General features: G+C 31.8%; 1 long non-coding RNA gene across 2 annotated transcripts; it reads right to left on the reverse strand.

Moving 5' to 3' along the window:
• Nucleotides 1-3,770: 3,770 nt before the first annotated feature.
• Nucleotides 3,771-24,208, reverse strand: LOC134275911 (uncharacterized). 2 transcript variants are annotated; one of them, XR_009993946.1, is made up of 5 exons: nucleotides 24,052-24,205; nucleotides 23,814-23,893; nucleotides 22,895-22,951; nucleotides 6,233-6,345; nucleotides 3,771-3,942 (listed from the first exon to the last, which is right to left on the reverse strand). It is a non-coding gene; the product is annotated as an uncharacterized LOC134275911 (long non-coding RNA). The 2 variants fall into 2 exon arrangements; XR_009993947.1 differs by lacking the exon at nucleotides 3,771-3,942 and adding an exon at nucleotides 4,800-5,522 and having other exon boundaries at nucleotides 24,052-24,208.

A 24,208-nucleotide genomic window follows, 5' to 3' on the forward strand; every position in this document is an offset into this window, starting at 1 on the left:
AATGACATTACACACCTTTGAAATTTTCAATTGTTCATTTAAATAAAGCATTTACGTCCTGTCTACAATTTTCGTATTACTTTAGGATTTCATACCACAAATTTTACATGGACTAGATTAAACTGAATTTTTTTTAATTAAAGAAATAATAATAAGGTTTTATAATTTCTTCTCGTAACTCTACACATCATTACATGTATAAAATGTCAAAACGAAGCAAAAGACATTAAGGAAAAGGGGAATTATAATTTATTTTAACCGGACAGAAATGCACCCACCATGTGTGATTACATAACAATAATCTGTCTCGTATCTTTCAGGTTCTCTTGACTCTGATGCATCACGGCATGCAGTCTGTAAATTAAAGTCATTTTTCCAGATTGCAATTGTTGTCATTTATTCATCTGTCACTATGTGAAAAATCCATACAATATATGACAACAACGGCAAAAATTATATAATAGTGGAAACATCAAAAATGTCAATACAGAAGATTATGAAAAACAAATGTCCATAGGAATGCATGATTGTGGACAATTCAGCAATCTCCCACCCTTCTCCAATTACCAAACAAGATAATACTTTTTCATTTCAGTCATTCTACGTTTTAAGGTTGCATTTTACTTGCTCAATGCAACATTTATGACTGTCATACATCAACCTAGGTAAGTCTCAAACACAGTTTTGCGTGGTGTATAGTACACTTCACAGATTTTTTTCTCTTTGATTGACGCTGCACAGAAATAAAAGTCACTTACAGTTATTCTAATAGCACTAGGTATCTGTCTTCTTTATGGCAAAAAGGTCACAGATACTGATAATAATGACATATGCAAAACATACACGAGATAAGTACAGTTGAACTTGATAGAACTTCAGTATCTCGAATACCATGGATATGTCAAAGTCATTCTCAAGTTCTAATTACTAATTCCTTAATTTTTATTTTACCCTGGATATCTCAAACCCTCAATTTTTTCTTGGTCCCTTTGATATAATGAGGTTTGAACTATAATTTTTTTTTTTTAATCATCTTCCAATAAACAGATATATGCTTTTTTTTTTTTTTTAGAGAATTCTTTAAATAAATATTTCTTAAAGTTACAACAAAAAAGAAGATTGAAAAAATACATAAATTTAAAAGTCATTTAAATTTATTATTACAAATTAATACAGAAATGATTGAATGACAAAAATCCCTTTGGAAACCCTTGATATGCACATAAGTGAGATAATTAATTTTAATCAACTTGAATTTAATAGCCAGATTCAGAGATCTTTGTAAAAGAAAAAAACATTACCTTGACAGTCACCCCACCTCCCTGACTGAATAACATAGGGTTCACTCAGCACTAATACTTATAAACGTATGACTGACCAGTCATTGTAAATCACCGCATTATTGCCCATTGACCAAAAATTAACAGAGCTGTCTCCATAACACTGTACATGTAAACTTATGTACACTAATTAACTCGTACTGGACATAGGCCAATTAATAGATAATTATTCAGGTAGCTAACAGCACTGTTTATTATGAATGGATCGTACCATAGCCATTTAATTAGTGCATAATTGATATCAACATGTCAATTAACCTTTTTAAATGGAATAACAAACATTTCAAACATGTCAATCAAAACTATATACCACGGGCACAGACTAAAACGAAAATGTTTATATAACACCTGATACTGACAAAGGATAGGAATGCAATCTATTGTGCTTTGAATAGATTTATGAAAAAATAAATCATTGGTTCAAAAAATACTGAAAAGTGTATGCAGAACTACTTCACTTACTTCTACATATAAATAAAAGAAAAAAATCGCAAATCATCTAGCTTGTAGTCCAAAGAAAACAAAATGAAACTATCTAAAAATAAAAGAAAAAAAAATAGACTAATCTTAACAAACCATCTAACCTTAAAATCCTCTCTGAATATACAAAGGAACAAAGCAGAATTCAACAAGCTCCATACAATACAAACTTAACACCACAAACAAAACACGTTCAGCTCAGCCTAATATAACCAGTTTTATAATACGCAGTGCAGGTAATATTGTCTATATATTTACTAGCCACTGTGGAGCAATGAAAGATATATTGGCCAAATATTGAGAGCTCTTGACCAATTAATCTATATCCATATTTTAAAGGTCCACTCCAGAGTGGATTAATACACCTATATTTGGATTTACTTATGCACATTAACAGCTGATCTTGCCCACAGAGTAAATAGTGGAGTGTTTTTTAACTCTCTTCCCTGCATTATGTGCACATTACTGCACGCCTACATACAGATATATGTTACACACCTAATTTCTTCTGTGCCAAAGAAAATCCTTAATGAAAAGAAAATCATAAACTGTTCCAATAAAGGTGTGTTTCATTAACCGTAAACTGTATAAGGAGATCAACATTGTGTACTTTGTACATGACAACTTAATTATGGTGAAGTTAATAAATTATGGTAAGTCATTACATCTCTTAATCTAGTTGTGAATACAATTACAATCAATACTACTTTTAGGAATAAAGTAAAAACCACAGTTGGTCTTGACAGAAAGAAAATAAAATGTAAAACTGGATGAATGTAACAGGCGAAATAAATAATAAAACATACACCCGATGCTTATTCTTTTTCCTACTCCATTCTCAGGTCTAAAATACTAGTCTTAGTCACAAGAAAAAATCAGTGAAATGTGAGTTATATAAAAAAAAATATATACATATTTCATATATGTACCAAAGAAATTACATGATTTAATTAATGTAATTACGTACCTGCATCTCTGTTTAAACAGAATCCAACAATGAACTATCTTCAATCCACTATTATTTTTCTCTTCTGTCTATTATTTTCTCCTTATCCAACACCCTGGATAAGACACATCTACATGTAAATCCACAAAACTGAAAAACATTAAAAGAACACTTAACAGAAATAAATTGAAATGTTCTTTTTCTTACACAGAAGTCCTCCTTTACAATTTATCTCTACTCCACCTACAGGAGAACCTTCAGTTGCTTTAATTCTTGTTTATCTTGTAGGTGAATGAAATTCTGTGACTAACAACCGGTTGATTTCAAAAACGAAAGTCGTAATTTAAAACACCTCTACTCCTTGGTAGTAGGTGTTAATTGCGACACAGGTGTAAATGTATATTGGCTGTCAGCAGGGATCGTAATTCATGAATATTCAATAGGGAATGCCATTGACCGAATCACAAAAGAACGGTTTTATTACATAACGTTGTCATAATGACAGTTATGAATGAATGAATCCATCAACACTCCCTCATTCAGTATAATGTATTGACAAATCTCCGCTAAAACATTACTTTCCAAGTCCAAATAGCCTAACTGTCTGAGAACAATTTTGTTTACGTACCAATACTTTTAAGACACAATAATTGTGTCCTAAATTTTCTTTAGAATGAACAACCAAACATTACTTCTATACACATCAATGATTAAGGTATAAATTTTTTGTCTTAGATAATATTTCTCCTGCATGGATATAGATTTCCTACCTCACCAGTCCAAGTTTCTCTAATCAATTTGTTTGGCCTTGTTTTAATGATAAAACAATTATTAAGTCAGCCATATAAATACATTACTTTGTTCCTTCATATAGAGTTTACAAGGCTTTTTTTTTTTTAGATAAGCTAGCTACACCACTGTAGACAAACCATAAATTTAGAAAAATGAAGCTTATAAGAATTGAGGGGGGGGGGTGTTGAGGATGAGGGTGTTGATCAGATGACCATTTCCCGTTTGTCCCCATTTAGTCTCAAACTGCACAGTAACTTACTGCTTTGAAAGATCTGATATCAAATATTACACAAACCTTATTCAATCATCTATATATGTCAACAATTGTACACAAAGACTAATCTTCTAAAGTCCCTCTTCACTGTTGAGAGTTCCTTTCCTGCTCTGCAATAGAAGACAAAACAAGAAAATAGAGTAAGTCAACAGAGAGTAATGGAGAATTAATGACTTTGATCAAGTTGACAAAGATTTTCAGGTTGTCCTGAGATTCTGACTCATAACCCCCTGTAATCATCTCTTCCAGTCACAAAGAAGTTGTGTAAATAATATTTTAAATCTCAAAATGCTTGAATGAAAAGCTGAGGGAAATTCGACAATTTTATCCAACAGCCTTTGACAGCTTAAATACTTTACTGTTGTGTTTTTATTTTCTTTTACCGACTATTACATTCCTATAAAACATGCATGCTCCAGTAGAAATTAAGAGCTTTAATGCAGATTCAGAAATGCATTTTTTGAGAGTTCATTTTCTTAATGAAACAACATTGTATACAGCACAATTTCCAACATAAAAAGAATACATGACCTAGCTATTAAATTGCAAACATTATACAGTTAAAATTCTTACAGCATTTCATTTCTATAACATAGACAACCCTATGAGAATCTGACACTCTCAATTAAAGACTCTGCATAGAATTATAATTTGCACAATATTATCATGTTCCTGTAATGATATTTTTAAGTCAACACTGAAGATAACTTTTAAACCTTTTTAAAAAAATAAACACAGGTGGATTTTGCCTGTTTAATTAAATGGATGATGGATTTCAACTGCACATTTCCCTTCCCAATGCATTCATGGTACCTTAGAGTTAATGAGATAGAATTCCTTGCATTAATTCATATAATGTCTCCCCTGGGTAGAGAAGCTTTATAACCTTTTTGTTAATTCCACACTAAACTATCTAGTTATTCTATCTTGATAATCCTGATTTACTTTCAGTAAGTCATTTCCAGCATATTTCTGTCATATGATATCTTATAATTAGTCAATAATTCCTCCATCTTTTTCTGACCTCTTAGAAAATGTGAATTCTGTTATTCTCAACAAATGACTCATCCCCCAGTGATAAGGGTCTCTGTAATAAATATGATTACTAGATTTTATATCGGGAGTATACACTCAGACTATCTAAAGGAATGAAAGGATGACCTCGAATTCTGTATTTGAGAAGCAAGAAAAGCTAACCAAACACACTGTTGGTAGTGTGTTCCAGTGTATATTGATTAGATATAACCTCTTGGGTGTCTGATACTATTTACCATACTGATCAAATGATAATAGGCAAATGGACAAAATTCTAGATGCATGTGCAGATAAAATGATCCTCCAAATGACTATGCATAAAGATCTGAATTTTACTCACTCTTGACACTTGAAAGCTGTTTACAAACTGTCTGATAAGAAATCTAATCTTTGTGAATTTGTGAGCATCAGAGATCATGAACCATAATAAAAATTTTAACCCAAACCCCCTCCACATGGAACTGTTGTCATCAGGCACTTAATTAAAGACCTAGTAGCTGAAATGTCATGAAACACTGAAGCAAATAGACTGACCTTTTTCATTAGTGTCTTTAAAAGAAATGTCATTATCTTCAAAAACAAATTAATCAACACCTCCATTAGGGCACAAAAATGTCCTGCTGTGCAGGCAGGTGCAGGAACTGATTGAGGAAATCTAGAGAATAAACCACACAGAAAGGATTTATTGTTCTTCATTTGAAAACTAGGATCTCTTCCTTGTCTCAACCTCACAATTAGCATACAGTTAATGAAATGACCATCATCAAGGAAGCAATTCTGGTACATATTTTTTAAGGGGACAAATTGCAAAATATCCACTGTGGTCGCACACAGGTGCATAGGCAACATATAAATACATGCATGTACATATACTTAACAATATACTGGCCATTCCTGAAGATTTTTCCTCAAATAATTCTTAAATTAATTAAAATCATAAAACAGTGACAGATGTTCCAAGAGAAAATACAACATTTCTGGACAGATTACAAATGATGAAAATCCCTGCTTTCTTTAAAGAAAAATTAGCAAAAAATATAATTTTCAGCTGGTGCTTCCTAAAAATTTCTTTCATATCAGCATTATATACAGCATTTCCAGGCATCATATAAAGTTGCCAAAAAGTCTTCAATTACAATTGGCAGAACTCAAAAATTATACAGGGAATGTAAAAATAAAGTTCAAAATTACATTGTGTGAGCCTTCATTTGATTGGACAACCCTTCATTGTCTTACTTCGTTGTTTATGATGTGTGAAGTTGCACATCAATTAAAACATGGGAACACGTTTATAATTATTTCGAACTCTTGCTCTTCTTAATGACCTAAAAAAGAACACAATATACATTTCTTATAAATACTTACCAGGACAGTTGAAGGATCAGTGATCTTCCTGTTATTTCCCGCTAGGTCCTTTGCCTGTTAGACAGGAATTGTCTTGTATAAGATGGATAATGTGGTTGATGGTTTCAGGACACCTGCAAATATTCCGACACAAACTTATCAATTTCCATCCCATTTATTGGATTTTTTTAAAACACTGAAACCTGAGGCCTGATCTCCTCTGGTCAGGGATAAAGTATTGTATTGATCAACCTGTGATATAGGCTGTGAAAGCTTAGTTTTATATACCTATTGAAAGTGTATTTACCTACAGGCATGCATGTAAAATATCTGTTATTATTTTATATAACAAATAGCATTCAACGCATTTGCAAGTATTTCGAGATTTTTTAAAAAATAAAATTGACCAAATATGCATCAATATTATTTTTATCATTTATTCCAAGCTCTCTGATTGGCTCAAACTTGATCACATGATTAAGTATATAACAGCATAAAGACTTGAGTTACTATTTATAGAATCTGAAATGCATATTGACTTGATGTTTCTTAAAATGGAGATAATTTTCTATAAAACAAATATAGTACTGATTTCACAATCATACCTAATACAGAATATGATTTGATGTTTCTGAAAAAATATTTATTTCAACTTGTATTAATTTTTTTTATGTTCCGTAATTGAAGATACATAACAATGTCTTGAACCCTTGAATTGTGATATACTTTATTTAAAACATATTGGATATGTTTGTCAAAAATTGATACAAAATGTAATAAAATAAATTAAGTATTTTGAATAAGTAAATCCTCTAAATTACTCCACCAATATAAAGAAAACACATCAACATTAGATAGCTTAATTTATTTTGATCTCTTGTCTCTAAGTGCTAAAGAGAGAAAAGTTGTGCCTTAATTGTTCCCATTATTTTCACATTTTGTTTGTCAATCTATGTGAAAAATAATATAACAAATGTATAGCCCTTTAATTCGGTCGATCCATAGATATATCCACTTCACAGAAAAGCATATCGACCTCGCACTTTGTGCTCGGTCGATATGCTTTTCTGTGAAGTGGATATATCTATAGATCGACCTCATCAAAGGGCTATATTTATATAATAATTTTCCAAACAATATAAAGTATGCATGCATGTTAGTCAGGATTTTTTTCCTCACAACTATAGTTTGTTTTTCTTTGTTTTATGTTCAATTACATTATTAATCTAATTGGAGTTACTTTCTTTTAAATTTACATTAAAAAGTAATGATCTAAAACCAAATCATAATAAATATACAGTGTTTTCCCTAAGAACCGGCAACCAGCCAAATTGACCGCTTCAATTGACAAAAATGCTGTTTTGAAATAACAATTTGTTGTAAGATCCACAGAGATTTTGTTCATAAACCTCAGCCCCTAGCCTGTTACAACTGATCTCTAACCCTTTACTTTGAAATAAAGGGAAAACACTGATACATATATATATACTTTTTAATTAAACAATCGTTAAAACAGTCACCTTTTATCTTTACTTGATGTTGTGTTCACAATTTCATTTAGTGCACATTCAAACACTCTAGACTAGTTTCATTCTCCATATTACCATGACCTTGATTTTGAACAATACAATTTTCAACCCTTATAATTATTGCTTACATCACTCATACTCTATAACCCCTAGTAACATGCAATCAACAGTAATGCACTTCACAATTACTGACATGTTCACAGGTGTGTACAAACCAATCAGTTTTACCCTGACATGTATAAATAAGCTCTCTAAAAGCCATGCACTCAAAAACAACTCCGGATACCACTTATAATAAGTGGCAATGTCAGTGTTCAGTATTTTAAGGTGTACTCAGAAATCCATGGTCAATTTGACCCAACTGACCTGTCGTTATTCATTATATGTAGATGTGTGTACTATATTAATATATTATACACACTGGTTATAGTCTCGACTGATGACCTCAGTATACACTCTGCTATTTGTCTGCACATCAGACATTTTACAAACAGTTAACCATATCCTCTATCATGTTTATGTTCTGAATAATGAGTTAATTATTATACACTTGAGGTCAGGGTAATCTCCCTCTAAGAAAGTTTATCATGGATGCTATTAGCAAGGGTGCCCTCGTTTGCATATATAAATATGACCTAATATTTACCATGACCTAGAACTAGAACTCTCAAAGAATGAATCCGAGGTATATACATTTATGTCCTGAATTAAATATCATCACATCTGGGGCCTGGTAAGGTTACATTCTCAAACATCCTGCTTGGATTCTTATTATCATGCACTAACAAAAGGTCATTTCAGGTAAAAAAAAAATGTACCAATATTTATAGTATTTAATAAAGTTATATGTATTTGATGACAATGTACCTGCAGTTTTATGTTCTTATATCTATATATTAAACTGAAGATTTTTATATTGTAACATGAAACCATGCAGCTTTTCAATCCAGGTGTGTTTTACATTAAATTAGAAAAAAATTGCCATGGCATGATACAGGAATTTTTCTTCTTTTTTATCACTGCAAGAAACATCTGGCAAATTGTTGTTCTTAATGGCAAAGTTCAGACTCAAATTTATTTATTACGTAAAAATTGTTAAAGCTAAAAAATTTCCTTGTTCAAATCTTACTTTCACAAGTACAGCATCAATTCAATTTTTTAAGGATTATAATTTCACGGAAACTTGGGAAATTTATTAAACTAGATTCATATGATAAATGATTAATGTGTGATTTTTATTAGTTTTAAACAGACTAATAATAAATTTGATACGAAACATATAATTTATGAATAATCGTAAATAACTGTATATTTTCTCAGTGAAGGAAAATGACAGTGAAGTTTATTTATTACTTTATTATGTCAGATCCAAGGATACAATTTAACACTGAACAGATTCATCCCTTATAACATCTGTGCATCTTTCCATTTCAGAGATCTATTTTGTTTGAATACCCAAAAAATGATTTTTATGACTCAACTTTCTGACATTTGAAGGGAAACATTATTCACATAAGGTATTTATGTTTTTTTAGGGTAATGCTTATTCTTACACTTTTACTTCCAAAATGTTTAAAGCCATGGATAGTCAACAGTGACACAAATATTTTAGTACTAAGACTGAATTACATGTATCATGTAAATTAACATACCGGAGGTATTAATATTTTCAATAAGCATTTTTTACACTCTTCTTACCCCTAGTACACACTCACTATAGGATCTAGAAACAAATTTTTGGGGATAGAACTATAAGCTTATAATTTGCTCCAGATTTGCTTATTTATTACGTTAATGCTAATTCAGTTGTTGAAGAGGTCTAATGCTAAAATTTCAAGTGTACTAATTTAAAATGATTATGATTATAGTACATGGATACTTGCAGGTTATGCAAGAATGGTTAGTATATGTTTCTTACAGAAGTTCAAGATAAAGATTTGCTTAAAGCTGACATGAATTCTTAAAAACGCAACATTTTCATCTATGTACGACTTGTTTCATACCAACGATAGCCGTATTCCGCCATATTTCTTTCAGATACCTTGTCTCATTGTAACAATGTATACCCCAATGCGCTCGTTACAGTTGAATGATTTTTTGGTTTGGGTATCGACTTGTGCACATCTCCGATGGTAAAGCATATATGAGAACACATAAGGAGATCAAGACATTTCAAAACCACAATAAACAAAGTAACAATCATATTTCTGAATAATTATTGATTTGAATCAAAAGAAAAAAATGCAAGTTTGGTGAGAAATTTAGATGCACGAGTACGTATTTTTACAGTGCGCCAATTTATGCAGAATAAACTTGAAATAAAAAGCAGTGAAATCTGCAAACACATTTTAAAATTATTATCATTTGAATGGCACAAAACAACCAACGTCTTTGATTTGCAGCCCCTATGCAATTGGTGCATATCGAGAAAACGCCTCGAACGCTGTAAACGTACCCATACCTGGTAATGAGGTTACTGCATCGGTTCGAAGATATGCACAAGTCAAGTGATATGCACCCTGAATTCCTTTATTGAAATATGCATCACAAAAAAGAAATAAACTCCGTAAAAGCTCAATAGTAAACACACTGTCATTACTCCGTACAGACAAGCACGTCGATACACCTAGTCCGTGCTCACGGTGCTGATCAGATTTTGGTCAGGGAAAATATCACAAGTGGAAAGAGAAGTTATTTGGTATTTGCGCGGCTGAAGGGGGGGGGGGTATTATAACTGCTGTTCATAAGCTATAATTGTGAATTGTCTATCTACATGTAGTTCTAATATACATTCTATACAAAGTCATGTATATAGTCTGCAGTTGGTTTGCGTCGCAAAATTCATTTGTCAATTATAACTGATTATTATAGTACTAATCTCAAATCTAAACCAAGTAATTTGATGTACGGTAATTATTTACTTCAAATCTTAAAAGCAATTAACCAGAATACATTTTTTTTATGTGTACATAGATCTATACGTTCTTGAACACACAAACACACGAAGAAATGCCACCCCCTGTTCAGATTGACATTTAGGCATTTGATTTTTTAGGCGGGGGGGGGGGGGGGGGGGGTGCAAAAATAAATTGACATGACCGTAATCTAAATATTCTTGGAAGACAGACATCTCTGCCGAATTCAATTTTGAAAAAATTTTTTTAAATGTGTCACTCCGACCACAAAGTATGTGCATTTTGAGGTATGTATAAATGTTTTATAATTATGGTGTTAAAGAGAGACTTTCGAGATTTCAGTATCCCTGCCTGATAGTCTAGCTATTTTTTTTTTTTTATATTTAAAAATAATTTCTGTAGGAGTATTTGGGAGATAATTTTAAAAGCTAGGGTAGAGAGTCTTGACACTGGTTGAATACGGATAATTTTTATTTACTCTTTTGTATATTGAACTCTCTCTTTCTTTCTCTCCCTCTCTCTCTCTCTCACTCTGTAGCCATCTCTTAGGGCAATAATAAGTATAAGATCCTACGCACTTTGTGCTGTCCATTTATTAAGCTTTAGGAGAGATCAAGGATTTGTTTTTCAGGCGGGATGTCGAAACTTTATATATTGAATAATAATTTTAATTTGGACGAGAAGTTAACCCAAACGGCCAAATTGAAAGAGAAACTAGAGGTATTGTGAGCAATGAGCTCACTAAATGATACCCCCAGGGGGGGGGGACTACGCAGCAATATTCAATGTCTATACTAAGTATCTCTTTGTACAAAAGCCACCCCCACTTACATGTATATGCTGAACCTGGACAAAAGACAATGGAATTTTTATAAAGGTAATTGTAGGAAGAATGCGGAAATCCTCGCGGGGGGTTTCCTCTCTCATTTTATCTGCTTTTTCTAGTAATCATTATTTTTATTTATGTCTAGAAATTTAATTCACATTAAATTCTATTTTCATTATCATTGTACCACAGAATCAAACTCGTTTATTATACCCCTCGCAACAAGTTGCGTGAGGTATAATGTTTTGGACCCATCAGTCAGCCCTTTTTTTTTTTGGTCAGCGCAACTTCTTACAAACTAATGCACAGAATTTTGTCAAACTTTCGAGATATTTAAAGGAGTCAATGTGTCTGTATTTGCACATTACCAGGAAATTCCGAAATCTTTATTTTTCGGGAATTTCCGCACTTTTACATTTAGAATTTGGCGATATCTTGAATATAAAGATGAGCAGTTTGTCAGGGCAATTCCTCATAAAGCGCTGCACACAATTTCGTCAAACTTTGCAGATATTTAGGACACAATGTGTATATATGGGCATATTACAAGGAAATTACGATTCCTTTATTTTTTCTGTGAATTTCAGCACTTCGACTTTTGTGGGAGCGTGGGGTATGTGAATTTGTGAATTTGCTCACTTTTTCTTTCATTGTGCATAAAATTATAAACAACTTTAAATCAAATTATATTAGGTCTAATAAAGCCAATACACAGTATTTATTTGATTATATTTGATCATAAAGAAATCCGATCTGTTTCAGACTTTTTTCTTAAAATATTTTTATGAGAATGTTATGCATGTTTTATTACCCCCCCCCCCTTTCACAGGAAAATATCTTCATATCTTCAAAAGGTGAATAAATAATAATGCATGCTTTATTATAAATTTGATGAAGTTAAACCATGTTTTCAAAAATTTTATTTACACCATTTACAGACAAGAGTAATGTTTATTCTTTTAAAAAAATTATTTGCATTTTCTTCAGTCAACTCCACGGCGCTTTCAACCTTTGATATTTTCCCTGACCAAATAAAATGATCGGCATGGACCACGTGTGTCCAAGCAGTTTTTACTGTTGAGTTAGCAATGGATTACATGATTTCTGAGATTCATTTTTCAATAAAAGTAAAATAGGATAATTCTTTCGACATGTGCACATCCCTGTAACGATAGCAGTACTCAGGTAAATATTTCTGTCACTGCGTTTGACGCGTTTTCTCGACTGACCTGCATGGAATTTTTGCTCTACTTGAATGTATTCCGTGTAAGTGTATTTTCTATATTGCAGCAAATGCATTCAAAAATAATTTAATTCTCGGTATAGTTCTAGTTTTTGTTGAATTTTTACTTTTCAAACATGTATTAATTGGTCAGTTTATTGACTTCTAAAAACTATGGTATCGGAGATGTGCACATGTCGACAGCCAGGATAGAAAATCACTCAGGTGAAACAGTTGTAAAAGGCTATATATAGCAGGTACAGGTGGCCAAAAATGTTCGATTAAATATGGCGGAATCGAAGAAATATGGCGGACAAAGGCGTACAGGAATGTAGTAAGTCGTACAAAGATGAAAAATGATGCCTTTTTAAGAGTTCATGTCAGCTTTAATGATTTTGCATGCAGGTGTCCACTTGAAGTGGAGTGACATTTATACAGACATGACAAAACAGCAGGACATACACAGATATTGACCAAAAAATTCCTAACTTAGCCATGGTATAGATTATATATACAAGAATATTACCTATATTTGAATATATTACCAAGCAAAAATCAATAGGATTCCTGAACTCCTTTGTAATTTTTCTCCCAGTGAGATGAGATATGAGAAACAGATGTTGTAATTCTTGTGTGCATTATGTCCCTGTGGGGATTTCAGGCTATCTCAGAATAAGAGGATGCCGGCTCAAGACCCCCGGGGAGACTGTATCCTCCAAAATTACAAAAACAATGACTTAATATGCAGCTCCATCAGTATAGACAGAGAGATAGATCAAGTCTAACAGCCAGATGGTTATAGGTAACAGATACACACATGCCTCCAGACTCTAAATGTGTTAGAAAGACAAGTATTGTACGCAAAAACTGGTATGTCACATTGAGAAAATTGTCTTGTATATCAGAGTGGTTAAGCCACAGCTCTGGATAAATCTCATAAGTATTCATTGCATTTTTGAATATCATATGTCTTGAAATTATTAAAATCTGAGATATATGATTAGATAAGCTTTTCTCAAAGATCAATAATTAAGCAACATGTTTATAATGTCTACATATGTTCCACTTCAAGCTAAACCCTAATTTCGAAGCATTATACTAAATATTCCACACTACAAAATTTAAAGGATAGATATGCAGGATAATTATATTTTTTAAAACATTATAAATACTCACAAAACTAATACAAACTTCTAAAAGGTTCCAGCACAGAAATCCCTTTTCTATGACAATTAATTAATTTGCACTAAAACATCTCACCAACCCTTCAAAATGCAAAAGGTTCAACCTGGATTCACTTGAAATAAATTGTCTTAATTATGAAGTAGATTTCAAGTAGTACCTTCTAGCTTGAACAGACAGAAGCTACTAAAATAACTATGGGGGATTATGACAAATCATGAGGGAGCTATACTAGCTCTCATACAGAGGGTGACTCAGCCAGCGATAAGCCCAACAAGGTTAACAGCTAACAGTGATATGCAGCAAAGATCTTCAAAATGATTTAGAATTTCTTATCATTCATAAATGATGGACCATGCCATCTATTTACTGTATAATGCTATATAGTCAAAAGACAATCAACTGATATCTTTGAAAGAAAGTACCATACCACATACATTATTCCTGAGCTGTTCAGAGGCACAATTATGCATACGTGTATATGACATTAGATAAAAAGATACACATGTACACTTTCATTATATACACAGAAAAGATCAAATATTTTAAGATCACTGCAAAGCAAAACAAGTTTAATTTTGCTGATGAAAAAGCAAGACAAAGACACATGTTTGGGTCTTGGATATTGGCTTAGGTAGCTGATCAGTGGTAGAGGGCACCTGACTAGAGATGTGGGGGCCTTCGGTTCGATTCCCTGTCCAGCCATACGATTTCTCCTTTCCTAGTACACACAAATCAATCAAGACTGAAATTTTCAACACCCTATCATCAAAATGGAATCTCTATACATTTAATAATTAAATTACTGTTAACGTATTACATTTGGCGGTGTATTCTTTTTAGCGGCTTTGGCGGGACGCAGCAACCGCTAAATCAAGTACAACGCTAAATGTCTTGCAAATACACACATGAATAAGAATATGAAGAAATGATCTAAATCAAATCTACGCTAACTTATTCAAAAGTCAATTTCCACCAAATATCATACACGCTAAATATACTCAGTAATCATTTACAGTAATTGTCCTTAAACTAAGTAGATTCACAGACTACATGCAGTGATAAAAGATGCAGCAAACTGCTTTCAGTACATTCTCTTACCTATATTAAAAGGAGAAACTCATTTCACACTAGTAACATCATCCAATAATGATTAAGTATGAAGCCTCAGACATACCCCCACTCTAGCTCTATACAAACACACTGACAATGTCTACTCATGCAGTATCTCTGGTAATTAATGATATCACAAATTCAGTGTGTACACAAGAAATTTAACAAAAAGATAATAGGTCATTCACTCTAGGATGTTTAATCTATAAGTATATACCTGACTTAAAATTGTGTCATAGAAGTTCATTGTATTCTTGATAAATTTCCTGGCTGTGTTAAGGATTAAAAAATTGTCTATATGCAAAATATTGTTTACTCTGATAAAAAAAAAGATACCCTCTCTTTATATTTATGTTGGGACTGTATCGACTCATTGTATGCTATAGGACTTTAAAATACTTTTATAGATCTAAGTTATACCAGATTATCATGGATTTGTTTTTTTTTTTGGGGGGGGGGGGAGGGGTGTGGGGGTTGGGGATTATAATATATTTCTTAAGGTTAAAGCTATGTCAACTAAAGGTACAAAACCTGTTGTTTAATTCTTTACACTAACAATTCCATATTAAAACTTAAATGAAAATAAAGTTGGTCCAAAAAAGAGCTAAACTAGTTATTGTATTAAAATCAATTCACATAATATTAAAATCTGATAAATTCATTCATTGCTCACTTCCAGTTAATGACACTTGAAACTGCATTTCCATCAAGAGTATTTTTGTAATATATACTCATGTTATTATAAGTGGAACACACTGTAAGTGGCCCTTAAATTTTAACTGTTCATCAAACAAACAAAACAATAGGCTTCCTTAAACCACAACTTTACTCATATCATCTATAAAAGAAATACTGACATGGTGCGCCATAGTACCGAGTTTTCATCTCCATCACCCCATTTGTAACACACTTAAAATTAGCCACGCGATCTCGTACAAGTACTTAACAATTCTCCAATGCACGATTATAAATATAAGGATGGGGTACTTAAATCTCATCCATCAGCTGATGAAACAAACAGGAATTATTACTGGCTCTTTATTGTGTCAAGATAAATTGTCAAGTACGTACTGGTACATTCATATAGAAGCATAAATAATGTATCTGTAATTATAGTATGGTTTAAGTATGCAAGTTCATGTGTATCATATAAATTAAATGTATTGACATAATAAAATGTACTCGCATAATTTAACAATAAAATAGTTCTAGATATTCAACAAAAATATGCACCCAAATTAGTGAATATTTGTAACTGATTTGTAATTTTCACTCTATGATTTATTTAGTACATGTAACACAGTCACATTTTATAGTTTTTTCATGTTCTAGCTAATGTCCAAGTTGTTTTATATATAATTATTATATCCTATCTGTTCTAGACTCAACATACACTTTTAATTGTTAAACTGCAAATACTGTTTCATATATGATTTTTATTCATGCTGATGCTTCTTTAACACGCTCAAACTACAAATACTGTTTGAACATGTTAAAGAAGAGTCAACGTGAATAAAAATCATATATGAAACAGAACAATGAATTTTCATTCAAATCACAGAGCATCTAGATACAACATATTGCACTAAACCTCAACTGTCTAATCTTACTTCTTAATGTAAATTCTATATAACAAATGAATAAGAATACCCTTAAATAAACTTCCTTACTGGACATTGGAATAAAAACTACCCACTTACAAACCTAAGATATAGTTTCTCTGTCCACTTGACACATAAAATCCCCGCGGCCCTCCATTTACTCTGAGTGTGTGTCCTGGGTTGATTGGTTACGAGCTCATCTAGGACCGACAGGAAACCAGAGGACCTTTCCCAAGCTAATTATGTCCCATTATCACCTCTTTTACCTCTGTAAATGATGCCTAATGGAGCCATAAATAAGGGGGGGTTTAACCAATTGAAAAAATCTCTGTACCCTGACACGTAAATTTGTAAATGTATGTCAAATTGGTTTCGAATTTCCATGATTCGGGGTAATTTTTTGACCTTTGCAGTTTCTATGGATCTCAAATTGAAATGCAAAATTTGGTTGCTGAAGGTCTGCATTTTCATGTGTTAATCCTGAGAATGTTCAAAATGTGGATGCATGCTTACTTATAAAGACTCAAGGCTTCAATATGCTGTGCTTTTTTCTTCAGCCATGCACAGATCCAAACAGACTTCTACATGATGAAAATAAAACTGTCTTAAATTTTGCAAGGGAAAGTATTTTTTTTTTTATTTTCCACTGTATGTTTCCAACAAAGGTACTTGGATCATGAAACCCTTGCTTTCAAAGATGCATAGAGCAAATTTTGAAGGTTTTAAAAAATATATTTATCATCAAAAATATACTTGACAAGCATAATATACACTATCTTAGAGTCTTAGCAGTGGAGATCTATATAGACATTATTTCAGGGTTCAACTCCCGGGCAAAAAGCTTGTTAAACATGGAATAAAGATAAAAAGCTACTGGTTTCGGAAGTATGTACTCGGGACTTGAAAGTGTTCTATCTGATGTAGCGATGGATACATGATGTGTCATGTACATGTATCAATTATCCCTCTACAGAAATATAAGATATATTGATAAAGAGGAAATTGCTACTAAACCTAACAGATATTAATATGTCCATTAAGAAATCTATGAAAATATCACAAGACAAGAAAAGTTTTGGTTATTACAGTCGAAAAACACTTCACTTTATACATAAGTCACTTCCATATGGGTACATGTACTTGTTATCATTAACTACTTCAAGGAAAGAACAGATTCAAAACTTCTGTTAGTCATATGACGGTACTACATCATTGATCCTCAATCCTCATTGTGTAAATTCACATTTTAGCAAATGACCCCCCCCCCCCCCCCCCAAAAAAAAAAAAAAAAAAAAAAAAAAAAAAAAAAAAAAAAAAAAAATTAAAAAAAAAAAATTTTTTTTTAAAAAAATAAAAAAAAAAAAAAAAAAAAAAAAAATTCAACACCACTTTTCTTAGTTCTATCTCTATACACTCTATCTTAGATATCTTATAATGAAGTTCATTTGCAGATCTGAAAACTAGATCTCCTATACACAAAAAATACTGTACGGATTAGAACTTCTGGGCATATAGTGTTATCACCTTGTAAATCTCTCACTGGCTTGTTAAAAAGGAGAGATAACAAAAAGCCACACTGGAAGGCACTTAAATTTATAGAGAAATGGCAAATTAAAAAACAGAAATTATATCACAGTTTCCCATCTCCTATGTCATCATTATCTGACTTTTTGTGACAGTGCTATTATTTTTTTTGTCAAATTTAAAAATAAAATTACTTCTATCTGACTTGCTTCTTTGACTTAAACAAAATACAGAATTCATAACTTTTTGTTTGTATTTTCCTATCTAGCTTTTATTCCCAGGTCAAACATTCAAAAAGTGGGACAGCTCTAAAATAAATATGCACCATTATTTCAAAGGTTTTCAATATCCTCTCACCCTCTGCCCCCCCTTTTTTTTTTCTCCAAAAACCAATACCTGATGACTGTTAACCAGCTATCATTCATGTCATCTTTTATTTGCAATTTGTCAGCGATGATAATGATGAGGAAACATTTCTCTACAAAAAGACAGCCAAATAAATGGTTCACCGTATAAAATTCGTGATTTAAATTAAGTCAATAAAACTCACGAATTAATTCTTGCACGCAAATAAAAGTTGGTTTACAGTAAATTGTATATAACATGTACTGTTACATCTGATTTCATTTTCTTAGCAGTTTTCACAAATTCATTCATTGATCATTCAATGCTGAAATCAATATTATGAACACATTTTTTTTTTCAGTTAAAATTATACTAATACAAAACCAGAGAGAGAGAGAGAGAGAGAGAGAGAGAGAGAAAGATAGAGAAAGAGATTCTCCAGCAGTTAACATATAATCAATGCTTGCATAAAAACACCACTATCACCTGAGCATTTCTGCTATCTGTCAGAAAATGAAGATCTCCCTTTCATGGAAACCAAATATTTACAAATTGAAATCAATTTTCACCTCTGATAAGAGTGCACATAACAGTCTAGACATTTACAGATTGTGTCAATAAAGGAACAGGTCATCTAAATGATCTTATAAACAAACAGTCACAAATCATCTACAGAAACTCTACCAGTAACCTACCAAGAGTGCATGTGAATTAAAGACTTCATTTTATAAGACAACTCCAAATGTAAGCAAGCGAACTTGATTAGGTATACATACAAACTAACAGCTATTAAATCTCATTGGTATACTATTAAGGTATTAATTTAATTCAACACTGTACAAAATATGTTTAAATGAGAGTACAAATGTATAACCAGCCAGGTTACAACTGTAAGACTAGGTATTAAATAGCATAATTATTTAAAAATACACATATCTAATTTCGTCAACACAATAAATGTAGTACACTGGATTTTTTACAAATGATTTTTTGTTTTGGTTAATACTGGGGGTGTTTACTCCTCCTAGGCACCTGATCCCACTTCTGGAATTTCCTAGGGTCTGTGTTTTATGCCCTTGTCACAGATTTTTATTAAGAAATGAATTTAATTTTTGAAGATTCATGATGTTACGAACTACGACGCTTCACGCCGGCATATTTCATGAAGCGCGTTAACGTTTTATGATAAATATGCCGGCGTGAAGCGTTGTAGTTCATATACCTCATGAATCTTCAAAAAACTAAATTCATTTCTTATATTTACATTATTTTTCTGATGACTTGCCATAAATTTACGCAGTTCAACTGTCATTTTTAAAACAAACGGGTGAAACACAATATAGAGTGCATTAAGAATATCACATTGTTATACATGATTTTAAGAAATGTTATTTTCTTTACATGTAATTATCATGACTCATTTATGGTAATACTTATAAAGGACTTACGTGCAAAATTTTGTTGATCTAGCCTTAACAGAATTGAAGTAAATGCAAAAAATATACCCAAAAAATGACTTTTTTCAGCGTTATGCGGTTGCACTTTGAAATTAGAGCATTTTGCAATTGAAATATTTGTTAAATAACATAAATTTTTATGCCAATGATCATTATCAGAGTTTAGAATTTATTTTACAAATTATTTTGTTGCTTGAATTTTCAGGATTGAATAACAACTTTGGAAGATATGAAAGAAAATGTAATAGGGGTGCAATGTTATATATTTTTCACATATTTTTACTCCTCTCATTATGCCAAATAAAAATAATGTCCAGATCATTTATTTTTTCAGATTTCTGTCTCAAATCACAGTATTAATGCTCTCTTACTTACCAAAAAAAGTTGGGTTAGGTAACCATTGTAATGAAATTTCACAATGCTTTTATGTAGAAAATTAAAGTTTTTACAAAAAACTGTAGTGTCCGTAACCACTTAAATTCTGTGAAATTGGAAGGCTCAATAAATATCTTAACTAATTTCCTAGATAGACATCTCATACAGATGCTGAGATGTGTTGTAATTTTCCTGATCATCACCACTGTTTCTCTGGTATCATCACAAATGTGGTTATGGACACTATAAAATCCTGTAGTGTCCGTAACCTGTACTTGAGGCAGTTTGAAACAGACTGTTTAAAAACACTAACCCTAGTCTATTCACAAAGGTCAGGGGTTTGTTGAACAAGTTAATCAATGTACTTTATTTTTCTCCCTCATTTTGATAAAGCAACTTATTTGGGAAACCCAGATTGCACCATTTCCATATACAAGATCCTCTGTGTTACATCACCTTGATATTGGCAGATGCTATTGACATCCTAGGATTTAAGTCAAATAGCATGTCATTATTTTTTAATTGTTTAACTCAACTAGTATTACATTTAAGAAAATCTTGTTGGAATTCCTCTATTTAAGATTGTAGTGTCCGTAACCAAAAGTTGTAAAATGAAATCTTTATTTTTTTTGCTCCACAAAAATTACAGATAAATTTTTGAAGCAGTGTATTGTATATTTAGAGATAAAAATGTGTTTATTAGCTGGAATTCTTTTAGATCATGTGTTTTTTTTTTTACTGCAAGTACTAAAATAATGACTGGACACCCACAATGACGTAAAAATAGTTAAAAAATCTTTATCATGAGTTACATAACCCATATTTTTGGGGATATATTGCTTCAATTGTCTAGTTGCTTATTAGGTACTATCTTAAAATGGGTTAAATGCAAGTAAATTTGCATTCAAAATGTTAAACAGTGGAGAAGTAATGCGGTTACGGATACTACAAAACATTTCAAAAAAGAAAACAACTAAAATTACACCAATTTCAGATTTAGTATTGCATATTTAACTGTTTGAAGAAAAATAGATTGCTTCACAGAATAAAAAAAAAATTAAAGAAGTATTAGTGAGCTTTATTCTTTAAGCTTTGACTTTTCTACTTGCACATAACATCTGTATAAAGTTACAAGACTAGTGTATATATTTATTCAAAGTATATTGGTTATGGTATGCTTTTATCAGATGAAGTTGAGATCTGAAGAATAAAAAAAATTCGGAAGATACTGAAATGCGAAATGAAATGCTGAAAAAAAGTTAGGAAAAGGGCTGAAAAACAAAAACTTTATCCTCTAGCCTGTGAAAAATTTAAGTATTGCGTAGTGTCAGTAACCCTTAATTTTGACTAATTGACTTTGTTGATCAGTGTACCTACATTCTAAATAGTTTTCATAAAACGTTAATGAATTAAAGAACTTTTCTTCTGCACTTCAGTTGTATTGTTATGTGAAAAAAGGAAGTTTCTGAATTTCCTAAACTGGATTTTTTTCCTATTGGCATTAGTTCTGCAATTAAATTGTTTTTACTTGAGACAATATCTAACTTTCATGCACTTTGTACTAAATAATCATTTAAATCTGATTTCTAATAGTTCAGAAGTTTACAAAATGTTTTTTTTTACCACAAATCAAAAGCCAATCATAAATATTTGGGTCTTGTAGTGTCCGTAACTTAATGAAGCTATCAAATTATTCTAGAAAATTTATCAGAATTAAATTTCCTATTTTAATGGAAATATTTATATTTCAACAAAGGCATTAAAAGTGTTATTTATAAATAGTTCTTTCTTTATTTATATTGGTTTTAAAGAGTTCACATATATTGAAATACTACCATTTTAAACAAAAATGTACGATGTAAGAACTGTTTTCATTTTAAACTATAATGCCACCTTTTTTAGTCCAATTTTTGTTCATATTTTATAGTTGTTTGTTTGTGAGCAGTTGAAAAAATTAAAGTTCATAAACAGTTTTCAATATTTATTTCAAAGAAAACAACACTTGTAGTGTCCGTAACCTGTAAAAATGAGGTTATTATCAACTTGTAAAAAACAAAGCTGTAATGTGAATTTCACAAAACCGTTTATGTTTCAGATCCTTGAGATACTCTACTTTTAGAAAAAATACTTTTGGGGCAAAATAAAGACATTAATTTTTTACCCCCAAGCGCAACCTTACTGTTCCCTTTATTGTGTTTCACCCGAAAGCAATGTGCACTATATTTTTTGACTTTTTGACGTCAAGAGCGGTATTATGACGTAACAATGGAGATATTCATGCTGATTCGTGATACAAACCTAATGTAGTTCAGAGAAAATATACTGCATTTTATTTTGTAAAGAATCATAGGGGAAATTTATTGGAAATGTAAATATTTGTAAATAAATTCTTTTCTAGATTGTTCACTGAGAACTATGAATCACAACCACTTGTCTCTTATATCATTAATACAGGTCACCCATTATTTATTTAAATATAAGTAGAGGGTATCCTGTATATGAAACAAGTGCCAATACTACATGTATCCAATTAAGCTCTTATAGATTTTCAACAATAAAAAAATTACACAAAAGACAGCATAAAAACGACTTACTGATTTTCCTCAAGCATATAGATACTTCATACAATCCTTGATGCCCTTCAGACTTATCTGCAATGAGAATTCAAATAAAGTATCGGTAGTGTCCTCTTTTCAAATAATTTTTTTTTTACAGTACATGGCCTAATTTTGTGATGAGAACAAAAGCACAAACACAACAGAAAAACAAGGTAATGCACACTAAGAGACTGCTTACACACAATTACCCTGTGCGTGAGGATTTTAACAAATTTCGTACTGCTAGCTTACACCCCTGGAATATATTGTGCACAGTAACAACAATATCAAGTTGCGTGATCCCTGATCAAAAGTGACTGGAGCAATAAATCAACTGTAAGCAGTGGCTTCTGAGACAGGAGAAATTCCGAGACCTATAAACAACTGTATAGACTTCCTCCTAATGTCCTGGCTTAGTGTTCAAAATCAATAGTGGTTTGATATAAGCCATGACAGTCCCATCCTAATATAACAAGGTTTACTTATCAGATTAATTTACATTATAACTGAAAACATTTTTTTACTTGTTTAAATACTGAGATCAGACAATGCATGTATCTATGTTCAGCATACCTAGCTGTTTGGAACATAATTGCACAGTGCAAAATACGTAAACAATTTTGCTGTCAATTTGTTACATAAATAAAGGGGAAATGTGCTCTTACCTAAAAAAATCTATGTCAACAAACACTGCAATTCCAGTATTTAGTAATGACAATCATTTCATTATGGCGAGCTGTGGTTTAATTAAATTTAGATATGTGCACTGCCAGGGCCCCATTGTGGGGTCTGGTTTTTCAGTTTTTGATCATGATTGAAAGGAACAACAAATACAGTACAGGTAAAACAGAGAAAAGACGGCTACCTGTCAGGCGACATCAATCAAACATCAAATGAGAGATCTGCCAATCCTTACCTGCTTACAAAACAAAAACAGGTGTCACCTCTATTCATCACATCCAATGATCAGTTGTAAAGAAATCCCAAAAAACATCTCTAGAACAGACTGAAAAAAGAGAACACACCAATAACAAGGGGTCACTTCAAGGAAAAAATTATTAGCTTGCCCGAGTTTTTGTTCAGTGTTTTGCTTATTTCTTAACAGAAAGAGAGAAAGAAATGAGGTCATGCATCTGGAGGTGAGGTGTGAAAACTGATTTCACCTGGTGACCCTAGGCTTTGTGTGGCCAGACGATAACCATCTCCCACCTGTTAAACAGTTTCCTGGAGCATAAATATTGGACAAGCATTATATACAAAAAGTTTTATGTTGATTCAGCTAAACTGATTGAAAGGTCGTGGAAATTCTGT

The sequence above is a fragment of the Saccostrea cucullata genome, unplaced genomic scaffold (assembly GCF_032062105.1).
Source record: "Saccostrea cucullata isolate Sc308-1 unplaced genomic scaffold, CSIRO_AGI_Scuc_v1 ctg7338, whole genome shotgun sequence".
In the NCBI taxonomy this organism is placed as follows: Eukaryota; Metazoa; Mollusca; class Bivalvia; order Ostreida; family Ostreidae; genus Saccostrea; species Saccostrea cuccullata.